Here is a 17,022-nt window from a genome sequence, read left to right on the forward strand (position 1 = left end):
CTTCTCATCCCTTTATCTTTACTTTAGTTCATACATTTACGTGTTTTATTTTTTAATTAGTTGAAAAGTTTTAAAACACCCAATTCACCCCCCTCTTGGGTGACCATCTCTGGGCAACAAAGTCAAAACGGCCGGTTTTAGGAAATAGGGTTCTAGATATGATACTTAGGAGGAGCCGCATCTCAACAGAGAGTGAACCAGCGGACACCTCATCTAGTGGGGACTGGGGTGGACTCCCTAATATGGCCGTAAGGGCCTCAGTCCTATCAGTCGGGTGTGTAGGAAATACCCCTACTTGGGGAAGATGTAGGATTTGTGCTATAAAATCCTCAGAAATGAATAGAGGGACACCCGCTACGGTTCCCTGTATCCCACTATTCCCCCTGGACACGGTACCATAGAACTCCCTAACTAGCCCTGGGTATGTGGGGAGATCTAGGGAACAAAAGAACTCGAGTCCCTGGGCCCTCAACCTATCTCCTATAGTGAAGCCCTCCCGGGAGAGATAGTCGAAGTTGACGTATCTCCCGGTGGAGACTGCCTTCCCGGTGTACGGTCGCGAGGGAACCGGCCTCGGCAGGGAACGAACCGGAGGTTGTGGCCTCACGGGATCGTTCCGAGCCTTGGACCATCGCTCGGTGCCGCTCGCGGGTTGGGGCCTCTTCCGGCTTGGGACAACCGACTTACGGGGCATGGTTGACCTAGGGATGGGGTAAAACCCTAATGGACGGAAGAAGGTCGACGGAAAAACTCTAACCGGGGTCGGAGACGATGTCGGAGACGGCTCTAGGGTTTTGTGAATAGTGGAGGCGATGAATAGAAGTGTTGATTAAACGCTTGGATTAGGGTTAAAAACTCGGATCCAGACCGCGAGTCGACTCCAGTAAGTCGCGAGTCGACTCGACCTCGAGTCGACTCCAAAATATGCGCGAGTCGACTCCCCCTATGCTGCCATCGACCTCGAGTCGACTCCCATCTATGTGCGAGTCGACTCCCCGTCATGATCCATCGACCTCGAGTCGACTCCCGTCTATGAGCGAGGCGACTCCCCCTTATGAGCCGACTCTGAAACTTACTCGAGTCGACTCGAACTCTGGCACGCACCTAAAAATCATGCTATTTTCGTACCAACCAAAGGACAATCACTAAGTTATGATCCGATTTGATGATTATAGATGAGAAACTCCATATTTAACACAAGCTAATCATCAAAATCAATGAACTAGAAGAGAATATCACTAGTATGGATCAATCACTCCTAATCCTCTCCTAAGCACACTAAATCTCTCTTCACTCAAGGGTTTTGTGAAGATATCAGCTAATTGATCATCAGTGCATACAAATTGAAGTGTCACATCACCATTCAGTACATGATCTCTTATGAAGTGATGTCTTATCTCAATATGTTTAGTTCTTGAATGCTGAATTGGATTTTTAGTTAGATTAATGGTACTTGTATTATCACAATTAATGGAAATTTTATCTTGTTTAATGCCATAGTCTTCAAGTTGTTGTTTAATCCACATGATTTGAGCACAACAACTCCCGGCAGCATCATATTCAGCTTCAGCAGTAGATAATGCAACCGAATTTTATTTCTTGCTAAACCATGAGATTAAATTTTCTCCTAAGAATTGACACGACCAGCTGGTGCTTTTTCTATCAAGTTTACAACCAGCAAAGTCTGAATCTGTGTATCCTATTAAGTTCAGGCTAGATTCTTTAAAATACCATAAACCTATATTTTTTGTTCCTATTAGATATTTAAAGATTCTCTTGACTGCAATTAGATGAGATTCCTTAGGATTAGACTGATATCTAGCACACATGCATACACTAAACATGATATCAGGTCTACTTGCAGTGAGATACAATAAAGATCCTATCATACCTCTATACAACTTTTGATCTACAGATTTACCTGATTCATCTTGGTCTAATTTGCATGATGAGCTCATGGGTGTGCCGATTGACTTGTTTCCCTCCATATCAAACTTCTTAAGCATCTCCTTGATGTATTTAGCTTGATTGATGAAGATCCCTTCTTCAGATTGTTTGATTTGAAGCCCGAGGAAATAGTTCAGCTCTCCCATCATGCTCATTTCAAACTCACTCTGCATCAAGTCAGCAAATTCTTCGCAGAGGCGATTGTTAGTAGCACCGAAAATAATAACATCAACATAAATTTGCACTACTAACATTTCTTTGTTTTTCTTCTTTAAAAACAGTGTTGTATCTACATTTCTTCTAGAGAACTCATGATCTAGTAGAAATTTGCTAAGTCTTTCATACCATGCTCTAGGTGCTTGTTTCAAACCATAAAGTCCTTTGTTCAATTTATACACATGATTAGGGTATTGATGATTTTCAAAACCAGGAGGTTGCTCTACATACACCTCCTCATTAATATACCCATTTAAAAATGCACTTTTTATATCCATTTGAAATAATTTGAAATCCTTAGAGCATGCAAAGGCTAGTAATAACCTAATTGCCTCAAGTCTAGCTACAGGAGCAAAGGTTTCATCAAAATCTATACCTTCTTATTGATTATAGCCCTTTGCTACTAGTCTAGCCTTATTTCTAATTACAATTCTATTTTCATCAAGTTTATTTTAATATATCCATTTGGTACCTATAATTGAATATTCAGAGGGTCGTTCAACTAGGTTCCATACCTTGTTTCTAGTAAATTGGTTTAGTTCTTCTTGCATTGCATTTATCCAATTTACATCTTTTTCAGCTTCTTCTATGTGTTTGGGTTCAAAATGTGAGACAAAAGCTAGATGGTTATTTAAGTTCCTAAGAGATGCTCTAGTCCTAACAGGTTGAGATGGATCATCTAAAATTAATTTCTTAGGATGCCCATGAGCATACCTCCAAGCCTTAGTCAGCCCATGATCCACAATAGCCTCTTGGCTTGATGATGCATTTCCAATTAATTTTTGTTCATCATCTTGTAATGTCATCTCATCAATCTTTTCTTCAAGAATTTCAGCATCATCATCAAGATCAACTCTCTTGCTAGAAGAGATATCACTAGAATCATCAAAAACAACATGTATAGATTCTTCTATAACTAGGTTCTTTTATTAAAAACTCTATAGGCTTTACTAGTTGTAGAATACCCCAAAAATATACATTCATCAGATTTAGAGTCAAATTTACCTAGATTTTCTTTCCCATTATTATGAACAAAATACCTACATCCAAAGACATGAAAATAGTTTACGTTTGGTTTTCTGTTTTTCCAAAGTTCATAAGGTGTTTTCTTTATAATGGGTCTCAATAAAACTCTATTTAATATATGACATGAGGTATTAATGGCTTCTCCCCAAAAGTACTTAGGGAGGTTACTTTCACATAGCATGGTTCTAGCCATTTCCTCTAGGGTTCTATTTTTTCTTTCTACAACTCCATTTTGTTGTGGTGTCCTAGGTGCAGAAAAATTATGAGTTATTCCCTTTTTACTACAAAACTCATCAAATAAATGATTTTCAAATTCGGTTCCATGGTCACTTCTAATAGCTATGATTGAAGTATCTCTAGCATTTGTTACTTCCTTATGAAATTTTTTAAAAATTGAAAATGCTTGATCTTTTGAGCTAAGAACATGACCCAAGTATATCTAGAAAAATCATCTACAATAACTAGACCATATTTATTTCCACCTAGACTTGTGGTTCTAGTTGGTCCGAATAGATCCATGTGTAGTAGTTCTAGAGGTCTAGAGGTAGAGACACAATTTATGGATTTAAATGAGTTCCTTGATTGTTTGCCATATTGACAAGCTTCACATATTTTATTCTTCTCAAACTTTAGTTTTGGCAAACCTATCACGGAATCTCTTTTAACTAGTTTTGATATTGTGTCCATACTTGCATGACCCAACTTACGGTGCCATAACCAACTAGCATCATTATCCTTAGTTTCATTAACAACTAAACATGGGTTATGTTTGGCAAGATCCTCAAGGTCTACTACATACACATTCCCACGTCTTATTCCTTTAAAAACTAAACTGTTGTCATTTGAGTTGGTTATGATGCATAATGATGGTTTGAACAAAACATCAAAACCTCTATCACACAATTGACTAATGCTAAGTAGATTATGCTTAAGACCATCAACATATCTAACATTATCAATAAAGGTTGAAGGGGTGATTTGTACTTTACCTATACCAATGATGTGATCTTGGTTATTGTCTCCAAATGTCACAGCACCTCCCTTCTTAGCCTCAAGGGTGAAGAATTGGTCTTTGTCACCCGTCATGTGTCTTGAGCAGCCACTATCCAAGTACCAACAATTTTTGTCGACCTTGGCTGCAAGACACTCCTACACAAGCAAATCATACAATTTTAGGTACCCAAGTTTTCTTGGGTCCTTCATGGTTAGTAATGTTGGTTCCTTTTGGAGCCCAAACCTTTTTAATTTTTCTTTTAGTTTTTCCTTTCCTATAATCACACACATTTGCTTTATGTCCTAAATTCCTAATGTTCCACAGCAAAAACATGTTATTTTCTTAGTTTTGCTTTCCCCTGCTTTAACAAAGAAATTACTAAGGAGTTTTTGCTTATTTTTAGGTTTATATCCTAAACCAGCTCTATTGAACACAGCTCGTTGACTATTAAGTATCATTTCTAATTTTTCTAAGCTATAAGTAAATTTTTCTACAAAAGGCTTGTACTTTTCAAGTTCTAGTACCAATTTTTGTTTTTCTATTCTTAGTCCATTTAGGTCTTTTGTAAGACTCTCTTTTAAGATTTGTTTATTGTTTTTAAGTTCGAATATTTCTTTGGTCAGCCTTTCGTTATCTTTAGTTAAGGTATTAGTCTTTTGAATTAAGAGTTGGTTGCTTGTCTTAAGTTCTGAATTTTCTTTAATAATAACATCTTTATCCTTAACTAATGTATCATACTTACGGAGGTGAGTTTGGTTAGTTAGTTTCAATTCTTTGTTTTTAAGGTTTATTGTCTGATACTCGTCCATTAATTCATTGAAGGCATCATATAACTCATCGAAAGTAAAGTCTAAATGTGCTTCGGATGTTACCTCATTGTCGTTAGCCATAAAACAAAGGTTGGCCTTTTCTTCTTGTTCCTCATCCGATGATGATGATGATGAGTCGGAGTCCGATAGGGTGGAGACAAGGACTTTCTTTTTCTTGTACTTGCTCTCCTTCTTCAGCAAAGGACACTCAGCTCTGAAGTGCCTCGGCTTCTTACACTCATAACATCCAAACTCCTCATTTTCTCTTTTCTTACCTTTATCCTTGTGACAAAAATTTGAGGGGCCTCTCCTTTGATGAGAGGACTTCTTCCGGTTGATGAATCTACGGAATTTTCTTACAAGGAGTGCCTCATCATCATCTTCCTCATTGTCTTCCTCTTCACTGCTACTGCTGCAAGACACATCTTTGTTAGTGAAAACAGATTTTAGTGCTATTACCTTTTTCTTGTGAGAGGACTCTTCTTCATTGTGTTGTTTCATCGTTAGCTCATGCATCATGAGGGATCCAAGTAGCTCCTCGAGTGGCAGCTTGTTTAAATCCTTAGCCTCTTGGATTGTCGTCACCTTGGCTTCCCATGACCTTGGTAGACAACGAAGAATCTTCCTGACAAGCTCACTGTTAGTATAATTTTTGCCAAGGCTTTTTAGGCCATTGACAATGTCAGTAAATCTAGTGAACATGCAAGTGATTGTTTCATTAGAATCCATCTTAAATAATTCATATTTATGAACTAATATATTTATTTTGGATTCTTTTACTTGATTTGTGCCCTCGTGGGTTACTTCAAGTCTATCCCAAATCTCTTTTGCAGAAATGCAAGTAGAGACTCTATTGAATTCATTCCTATCTAATGCACAATAAAGCACATTCATTGCTTTGGCATTTAGTTGTGCCTTCCTAATGTCATTGTCATCCCAATCCTTTTCAAGCTTGGGTATAGTGACACCCTCTACATAAATGGATGGGATGTATGGTCCATTTAGAATGGTGGTCCATATCTCATAGTCTTGGGCTTGGATAAATATTCTCATCCTAGCCTTCCAATATGTGTAGTCGGATCCATTAAAGAATGGAGGTCTATGTGTGGACTGGCCCTCAATGTGAGAAGATCCAAATGGGGTTGTCATTTTGATCTTTTACTCTTTGGGTAGTAGAGTTCCGGCTCTGATACCACTTGTTGCCCAGATAGACAACCCAAGAGGCGGGGTGAATTGGGTTTTAAAATAATTATTACAATTAAAATGTTTGTGGATAACTAATTAATACTTTTTGCAAGTTGATTAATTAGATGCTATGTGCAGTGAATGAAATGAAAGTAAAGAATGACAAGGCAATCACAAACACAATGATTTTATAGTGGTTCGGAGCTAACCCTTGCTCCTACGTCCACTCCCCAAGCCTCACTTGAGAATTCACTATAACCTATTGGATTACAGCCGGTTGTTTTACAAGCTCACAACCCAACTTGTTGTTTTACGAGATCACAACGAACTCGGTCGGTTTTTCCAGGCTCACCGACTAGAACCGCCCGATTGTTTTTCCGGGATCACAATCAAACTCTTACACCGTTGGTTTCAACCTAGGCTCACCAACAAACCTTTACACCCTTGATTCAATCCCCTGATTGAATCAAGTAAGGACCAAATGGATAGAAAAACAAACAGAAAAATACAGCTTCTAAATAAGCAGATTTTCAGCAATATAAATAGAAGAGAAGTTAAGAGCCCTCAAACAATTTATGATGATGTAGTGGAGGGCTTCTTGAACTCTGGGTCTCCTCTTGAATGTCTTGAAGACTTGAAGGCTGAAGGAGACTTCTTTAATGCTGGGAAGAGTTGGTTGAATGGAGTTAATGGCCCTCTTCCTTCTTTTCCGTTCAAAATCCTTTGGCAGATGAAGAATATGTGTTTTCTTTGAAAGAAATGTCACTTCTCTACCTTGCTACAGTTCTCTGTGGCTATTTAAGCCATTCCCCACGGAAACTAGCCGTTAGACACAATCTACTAGCCATTCTGCACATTCTGCACATCCTGACAATGTTTTCGTTGGGATCGGAGTCGACTCGCGCGATCTGGAGTTGACTCGGCTGCAGCAGGAGTCGACTCATGCTTTTCTGGAGTCGGCTCGGCAACTGTTCCGAATTTGAATTAAAGTGCTCTTCTCGACTGGAAGTCGACTCGACTTAACCCGGAGTCGACTCCCCAAAGTCTGGAGCTGACCTGGCACTTTTGAAGACGACTCGATGTAAGGAATCCATGGATGCATTCTTCAAGTTTGCTCACTCGAGTCGACTCGAAAATTCTGGGAGTCGACTCGGCGCTCAGAGTCCGAACTCCCGAGCTTCTGTCTTTTGGCTCGTGCTGTCTTGGAGTCGACTCGGACTGTTTTGGAGTCGACTCGGCTCTCAGTATCCGAAAAGCAGTCTTCTGTCTTTTTGGGATAGCGCTGCCTTGGAGTCGACTCGAACTGTCTTGGAGTCGACTCGCCTCTCAGAGATAAAAATACTGTCTTCTGTCTTTTTGGGGTCGCGCTGTCTCGGAGTCGACTCGGCCTTTGCGGGAGTCGACTCGGCTCTCAGTGTCCGAAAGTTGCTCTCTGACTTTTTCCTTATATTACACTGAGAGTCGACTCTCGCTTCCTTTGGAGTCGACCTGCCAACCATCGGAGTCGACTCGCGTTCCTCAGGAGTCGACTCGGCTCAGGGTCCAAAATAACTTCTCTGTCTTTCTGTCTGTAACTCCCTGGAGTCGACTCATACTACCCTGGAGTCGACTCGGCTAGCATCGGAGTCGACTCACGCTCTTCAAGAGTCGACTCGCTGACAGGTTTTGAGTTGGATCTTTCTGTTCGTCTATCTGCTCTCAGTCGGAGTCGACTCGTAATGTACAGGAGTCGACTCGAGCCTGTGCCAGTGCTTCTGATACGCTTGGAGTCGACTCGTAATATCCCGGAGTCGACTCGAGTCTCAGACTTTGGTCCATATTGATTTCTTAACTTATCCAAAATGTCTTGAACCAAATCTAGAGATACTTAACCATAAATTTACAAGAATCTCACTGAAACACTAGATTGAATTCATTAGTAAACATAAGATATACTCAAATACTTTGAGCTCATCAAAATCAAATAGGGTTATAATCAATCACTCCACAAAAAGACATCAAGAGAGTCATAGGATGCATGATTCTCATGCTCAAACTCAAAGTACCCTTAATATACAAGGGAGATTACTTGTAGGTAATTTTGCATATAATCATGAAAATCAAAGAAAAGCACTTGTAAAATGGATAGTTAAGGATGAATTACCTTTTAGTTTATGTGAATCTTTTAATTTTAAAGAATATGTTCAATTAAACCTACAACCTGCTTACAAAAGAACTAGTAGGCGTACATTTAGAAGAGTAGCTATGACTAACTTTTTAGCAATGAGACAAAGTTTAATTGAAACACTTTCTACTTTAAATGTAAAAATTTCATTAACTTCTGATATTTGGTCAGCATCTGTAGGTAGTAATTATTTTATTGCCATTACTGCTCATTATATTGATAATGATTGGCAATTAAATAAACGTATTCTTGCTTTTCGTGCTTTTGATTTTTCACAATTTGGGCAACAAATTTCAAATGTCATTTATCAAACTGCATGTTCATATAATATTAATGATAAAATTATGTCTATTACTTTTGATAATGCATCTAATAATAATTCTGCTGTTGCATTATTAAAAGACTCATTGCATCCCATGTTAGATGGAAATTTATTGCATATTAGATGTGCATGTCATATCTTAAATCTTTCTGTTCAAGCTGGCATGGGCATGATTCAAGAAGTGATTTCAAAAATTAGAAATGCAGTTTCTTTTATTCATGCTTCAAGATCAAGACTTCAAGAATTTAAGGAACTATGTATAAATCATGGTAAACATTTTAAAAAATTTAAACTTGATGTAATTACTCGTTGGAACTCAACATATAGCATGATACATGATGCATACCCATATAAAAACTTATTAAGTGCATATATTAATGATCGTGGATTAGGCTTTATATTGACTGAAATTGATTGGAATAAAGAAAAAATTTTGGAAGATTTTTTGCTTAGTTTTTATAATGCTACCAATATTCTTTCTGGTATTTATTATCCAACTTCATGTTCATTTTTACAACAAGCATATATAATTAGTCAAAAATTTGCAGAACATAGATATGATGATATTTTAATGCCTATTATTGACCAAATAGAATCTAAATGGAATGAGTATTGGGACAAGATATGTCCTATGCATAACTTAGCTGCTGTATTTGATCCAAGAGTTAAATTGAATGGCGTGCTAATTTTACTTGATGCATACTGTGAAAATATGAATCAAGATCCTAAACCTGCTAAAAATGAGGTAAAACAACTTCTTTATGATATTTATGCTATATATGATGAAAAAATTCGTGGATCTAGATTCTCCATACAAAGCTCTATTTCTTCTTCTAGTAGTTCTCGTTCGTCATCTATTTTTTCATTCATTGCATAGAGAAAACACACACATGCTTCAAGTTTATCTTCATCTTCTTCATCTTTAAGTAGTGAACTAGAATTTTATTTACGAAATAATCTTCAGTCTGCATATGATGAAAATCAAATAGAGAGTCTAGATGTATTATCTTGGTGGAAGAGTGTTAAAAATCAATATCCTGTTATGTCTGCAATTGCACGCGATATTTTAGCTGTGCCGATGTCCACGGTAGCATCGGAATCCGCTTTTAGTGCAGGTCGGCGTGTTCTTGACGAAAAGAGAAGTAGGATGACGGGCGAAACGGTGGAGATGCTTCTCTGCTTCAAAGATTGGTTGGATGCTGAGGCAAGACTTCAAGATAAAGGTGGACATAATACAACATCCTCTGATGATGATGATACAAACACTACTGAAGAGTGAATACTGATTCACTGAATCACTGATGATTAGTAAGATTTCTTAATTTTTTATAATTGTACATTTTTATTGTATTTTGGAGGTCAGACCAAGGTCCAAACCTCGGCCCTTTCTTATTGTATTCTGGAGGTCAGACCAAGGTCCAAACCTCCCTTCATGTACCATTTTGATTTAAATTAATAAACTGGTAGGGGTCTATGCCAAACCCTCCACCATTAAGGTGGTTTTATATTAATAAATCCTTAGTTTTCAATATTTATTAATTTATTAAAAAAATTTATGAAGCATTAATTTTTATGGAGACGGGCCGTGCCTGGCCCGGCCCAGGCCTGGACCGGGCCAGGCCCGCGGGCCAAGAGCGGGCCGTGCCGGCCCAGGCCCGAAGCGGGCCGTGCCGGGCTCGGCCCGCGGGCCAGAAACCCGTGACCCAGCACGGCCCCCTTAAATGGGCCGTGCCAGGCACGGCCCGGTACTGTAGCTAGCGGGCCGTGGGCGGCCCGGCCCAGTGCCCAACTCTAGTTGCGGTCCTACCAATCTACATATCACCTAACCTAGCAGTTATTGGAGATACATAGACGATGAGTATACAACTCTTTTATAATGCTTCGTAAGCATATTGAGCTAACTTCTTCTCCAAGTTATAAGGACCTCACCTAACAGTTATTGGACCCGTTCCTTGGTTAAGTCAGACCCACCATATATCCCGCAAAAATAAAGCTGTGATTGGGTCCTCACCTAACAGTTATTGGAGCCCAACCCTACCTTTACCCCACAACATCTCATGTTAATAGAGAGGTCCAATCCTCTGATGCAACTAGCCCACTGTATCCAGCCGAGACTAATATTGGGCAATCAGATCTTAGTGATTCCAACTTTGAGCTTTTCATAGGAGGTAATCGATCAATTGGCCAGGTAAGCAGGTGGGAGGCTCCCCTTACTCTGATAGTAAGGTCCTAATTAAGTAACCACCTTTGAGCTTGCCTAGACACCAATTAGATCAATTAATCAAATATGGCTAACTCAATGTATCGTTCACTTTCGATTGATTTAGGAAGATTTTAGGTCTCTTGGGATTTACATCTAATGTAACAATCTACCCCATACCATATGTCATTCGATTTATACCTTATGTAAATGTCACATTGGTTCAGAATTACATCTTATGTAATTATGAAACTCTTTCATATATTATGTGATTACATCTTATGTAAATATCATAATTATTTCAGTTTACATCTTATGTAAGTGTCCTATTGTTTAAGAGTTTTATTTACATCTCATGCAAATAAATTTTGTTTATCTAATACATACATCTCATGCATACATTATTTTAAACATAACCTTAAACAAGTATGAACATTATGATTACCACATGCATCTCATGTATATTTTCAGATCTGAAACTTTAAACCTATTATGCTATTCTCTGAATTTTAGATCATGCATTACTTGATTTAAAATATTGTAATCTAATTGCAATTCTAAAATAATTTGCAAGATCATAGCAAATAAAAATCTGCATGCTGAAAATTTCAGCAACCTGAAATTTCAGCACGTAGAAAATCCAGCAAGCATAATTCCTTTAAAAAATCAGATTAAAAATGTGGTAATCATTCCTTAAGTCCTAATCATGCTCCTTAGAACCATGGCTCTGATACCACTGCTGAGTTACGCCCCGTTCGATGCGACATTCATAGCGGAATTCGAACGGGACGTTGTTTATCGTATGAACGTGCCTCGGATCGTAGAATTCAAAAAATTTTCTGGATCCAAATCCAGAAGATCTTTGAACTCATTAGGAAGGGAAGATTAGAATTTGAGGAAGGTTGATTAAGATTTATAAAATTAAAACAAAATCAAAAATTATTAGATTTGAAGATCTTATCTTCAAAAATTCTACAGGTGTAGAACACCGCAGCCTGATGATATATTCTAGGTTCCTGTTTGAGCCGCACAATTGTCCGGCCTCTACAGGTATCCGCACAAGGATCTAATCATCTGAGAATGAATCTTACCGGAGTGCTAGCTCTTTGCAAAGACCTCTCAAGAATATCATAAGTTGTAATAAGAATCTGCAACTTATTTCCCTAATGAAGAACCTTTCTTCTTCAACCTTGCTCGCGATGGAGGAAGAGGAAGGAGAAATCTTGCACGTGGATCTTCCTTGCCTTGCTACCGTGGAAGAAGAGGAGGATGAAGACCCTTACTGCCGTGGAGAAGGAGGAAGAAAGAAGAGGAGGCGTGGAGAGGAAGAGAAGAGAATTGATTCATAATGTCTCCCTTGCTACCCTTTTATAGATTGGGTTTAGGGCCTCTCCTAATCTTATTAGGAGTATGGGACTATAACCCACCCTTCGATTAATGCTAAGGGTCCAATCCTTGTGCTCATAGATCATGACTTGTGTCCACTTAATCAATTGATTAATTTTCTAATCACATTAGGATTCCTAATCTCATTAGGAGAATTAATTGATTTGGGAGCATGCATCCCACAATGCCATGTGGACTTTAAAGTCCGCATAGTGTGAACATGACTTAAGTCATATTTATCCTACGACGACATGTGGTCTTTAAAACCTGCACAATACTTGGTTTAATCAAATTGACCCAATCGTGAACCCAAATCAATTTGGGTCGAATCCAATTTGATTTGGCTCATTAAATTAGCCTAATTGCAATCCAATTGCAATCAATTCCACTTAATTCTTCTTCCATTAACTTACTAACACTTAGTAGGTTAATCAATCACCAATCATATTGATGATTGATTTCTATTGTAATTCCAAATCACAATTATGATAGTCTGACTAATTCAATCCTCTATGTGTGTGACCCCGTAGGTTCTATTCTGACTGGTAGTGAGACATATTGAGATCTCCATCTCAATATCACTGAAACTCCTTTCAGTGGACTGAAACGATTTCAGTTCTACTCTCAGGGTTCACTGATCACCAAGTGAATGCTTTCGAGTCTCACAATCCGCTAGTGACACCTAGCAGTATATGGTGGCAACCCAGCAGAATGGAATGTCTGAACCTCTAGGTGCAGTTAATGTATGATATAGTCCCTCTATCATGGATCCCGACGTGATGGAGGTTATGGATATCTCGTCAAACCCCATCGTCCGTCATATATCAAATTTATACGACTTCTAGTTCAAGATATGGAAAACTCTTTTTCCAAAATACTTGGCCAGGAATTTATCGAACTCAGTCTCATAAATCACATAGGATCACTCCTAATCTATCAAGGTCGATAGATCCCATCTAGATGCAACCCTATTCCAAAATGAACCTACTGTAGCCAATCCGCACTACAAGAACCTGAATGGCTAGGGCCTAAGTTCACTTGCTCGTCAAACTACAGCAACCTCATAGTGAATAGCTGAGGCATCGCAGGTCAAAGGATCAGTCATAAAACTGCAGCATAAGTAGTCACTGATGAGTGGATAGACATCCATGTGACTACTATCTTTGGTCATGCTTAGTACTTTGTTCTCTAACAAGTACTTGCATAATCACTCCAGTGTCTCTACACCGTGGACTCGAGACTCGTCCATCTGACTAAGTGATCTGTGCACTAATCTCAGCGGATCGATCACCATCCCTCGTGATGGATCCATTGATCAAAAGCATTTAGAAATTAATCCCTAATGACACATGCCTCAAATTCTCAACTCCTTTGAGAATATGTGTCATCATCTATTAATTTCTTTGACGATTCATGGACACATACAAAACATGAATGAAAAATAATTGCCCAATCTTATTTATTAATAAGAGTCAAATTACAAACTTGTTCTCCAGATTACAAATATGTGTCAGCCACGTTGGCTTCTAGGGCATACTTCTAACATGGGGCTCAAAAACACCTACATCTATGCAATAATGGTTAATACAACAAATTAGAGTAGGGAAGAAAGAAAATCTTGCCATGTTATAATGAAATTTAATGGGCTAGCATCATTTATATCAAAAAGAAATATGTTTAAGCTACGATAGAGATGAAAATAGAAATAAAAATAATATTAAATATGAGATAAATTTAAATTACATCTATTAGAGAAGAAGTAACTCAACCTATATTTTTTTATGTAGTCAATTCTAGGACCTAATAAAGGAAGTGGATTGCGGTAAGTTGATGGCCAATATAAAATTTTAGTGACATCCTATTAACAAGAAATGATATGAGATCATTTTAGTGTTCGCTACCAGCAACGCACTTGTTGGCCCTTTTATCCCGTCTAGATTTGCCAAAGAACTTGTTGGCTAATAGCAAGGGTGACAATTCAAATGACAATAGGTAGATAAGTGACAGACACACCACCGGTATTAGAGCAATTAGAAAATGATGATCGGAGGGAGGATACTGGAGTAATATGAGTCTAGGTGCCTTAACATTCAAAAACTTTTTCCATCGATATATCAGTAATTGAAGAAGATAGATCTGGATAGGGATATGGGTGCAGCCTGAGCTATAGTAGAAGAAATATTGGTTAACACTATTTCTAAGGTTGAAAGACTATTAGTAAAGTATGCTAAGATAAGTTAAGGTGCATTGATAAGCTGGAGTGTCAAAGGATCTTTTTACAAAGTATAATTTTACTTAATTATACTAAATATAATAAGTGTCCATTCTGATAGTTGCCACACATATCTAGTCTCTACTTCTGGCACTTTTGATAATTGATGTCAGTTGTCCTTCCACTATACATGTTCGTTATCATGATTGCTCTACACTAATTGTGAGATGGTAATCATATTTTATTGGTCTTGGCTTATTCAACATGCTTGTATTGGCCGTTTCTCTTTATTTAGCCTACAATATAGTTTTCAACATTTAGAAATATATTAGAAACCAATTCATTCATCTCAGTCTATTCCTTCTATCGGCCATCTAGGTGAGCAGATAGGTCTTGGCTCAAGGCTTTATTAGCCCTATCTAATTCTTCTTCAAAACTACCACATGTACCATGATCTTTGGATGTTAAGATGTGATGTAAATAATTTCCTCCATAATTAATTGAACATGCAACAAAGAGCAAAGCTTCTCCTATTGCATTTATATTTGAAGGAACTAAAACCTATTGGAAGAACACATCATTCGATTACTCTAACATAAATCCTTCGAGAGCTGAAACTCATGGACTAATAGATGGATTTTTTCTCTTCCATGATCACAAGAAAATATGTGTCACATATTATAGAGCTAGAAAAAACTCTACAAGTACTTTAGAGGATTTGTCAAAGTGGACTGAGTCTTTTTCATAGCAGGAATTGAATATACCTAAGTACTTGAAATGTTTCTCTATTCATAGGATGCAAAATAGCTGATGACTTAATGGAGTTTCTCCTTCACGTAAGTGATATCTTGCAATAACACCTAAGTGTGCCATTATATTGAACAAACAACATTAGGATCTGCCTGACAAAGTACTATAAAGGATAGAGGTGTGAACTAGTATATGAGCTTGCAAGTGATCGTTTTTGATCTACAAGATAGGGTATCTTGAAGTATTCTAAAAGTTAATAAATTTGTAGCCAAAGCCATGTATTGATGATAATACTCTGCACTATGTCCTTGATAAGGAGAATAATTGTTTATGAGTAAGGATCAAGCTATCCAACATGGAAACTACTATAATAGCATAGTATCTATATTAAAATAAAGTAATGATCAAGTATATAAGACTTGTGTTCTAGATATTAACTTGAAAAGTTTTTGGAAATAATTATTTTAACAAAATTATTTGATTAATAATTAAATATTTTGAAAAGGTTTTGTATAAATGATTTTCATAAGAAGGATGTTGGACATAACCTGAGATTGTAACGAGCCATGACATCATATGATTAAGGATTTGATAGTGTAGTTGATGAGAGCACAAAAGTGCGATCTACACATCACTTAAATTAGTATTATTGCTAACAAATAATGATAAAAGTGCTGCATTAATATTATATTTTTTTGTGGGGTGCAGGTGATTATAAATCAAAGCTAAGATGCGCATTGGGTCCAAACATCACCGTAGGTGACCAGCCAACTGCAGGTTTCAACCCCAGTTGCATACTAAAAGGAGTCTAAGTTCAACCATCCAGTTCACTGCAACAAATTCCCAGCAGCCCGTGCATCTCAGCCTGATGGAGCCCACGTGCAGCCCATCCTCTTCTCCCGTGAGTGATCCAAAGCGTCCGAACCAGCTTCCGTGTCTGCCTCTCCCGAGTTCCAGCCACATCAGCGATTCGTCTGTGAAGCTTCCCAGCGTCCACGCTCCTCCCTTCCGATCCATCTGCCTCTTCAGCGTTGGATTCCCCAACGATTCCACATCCGCGTCCGAAGATCCCGGCATCTCCCGATTTCAGTATCCCGTATCCCAGCTCTTCCGTTCGCAAGCATCTCTATCCCAGCAAAGATCCAAATCTCCCGCGAAGCTTTCCGCATCCCATGGCGATCGCAATCTTCCGGAATATCAGCTCGCTTCCGAGTCCACGCGCCTTCCAACTGATCCCAAGCATTCAAGCCCCAAGCTTCCACGTTCAAAGAGGATCTCAGCTGCCTCCTGAGATCAGCCTTCCTCCCTTTCCGGAGTCCGCATCCATCCTCTTCTTCCGGGATTCATCCCATTCGTCCATCCTCTCCACGTGCCATGAGGAAATCCATCGCTGGTGGAGGAGCTCTGGGGATCTATATGAAGGAACCTCTCTCGGCTGGGAGGGGGGGAGTTCATTCGAAGGAAAAAAAAAAAGAGCCTCAGCCGTATTCAAAGAAAAGAAAAAAAAAGGGAAGAAACAGGGGAGGCCCTGTTTTTCCGAAAAAGAAAAAGAAAAAAATGGTGAGAGGGAGGATAATGGTTTTAATGGACGGCTAAAGTCCTAGGTGATGGGGGGAAGGAAGATCCTTTGATGTACCGAGTTTATGATGTAAATTCTAATCCTTCGCTTATACGATTTATCTTTTGATTATATCATGATTCTTATATATTGAAAATTCTTTTATGATTTATGCTTATTGATACATGTCTTCCTCAATTATTTGATTCATCGTTGACGTTATAAGGCACGTTGAATACTTAGAAATAGAATT

The sequence above is a fragment of the Phoenix dactylifera genome, chromosome 15 (genome assembly GCF_051530095.1).
Source record: "Phoenix dactylifera cultivar Ajwa chromosome 15, Ajwa_hap1_PhDact_Kaust_v1.1, whole genome shotgun sequence".
NCBI classification, from domain to species: Eukaryota; Viridiplantae; Streptophyta; class Magnoliopsida; order Arecales; family Arecaceae; genus Phoenix; species Phoenix dactylifera.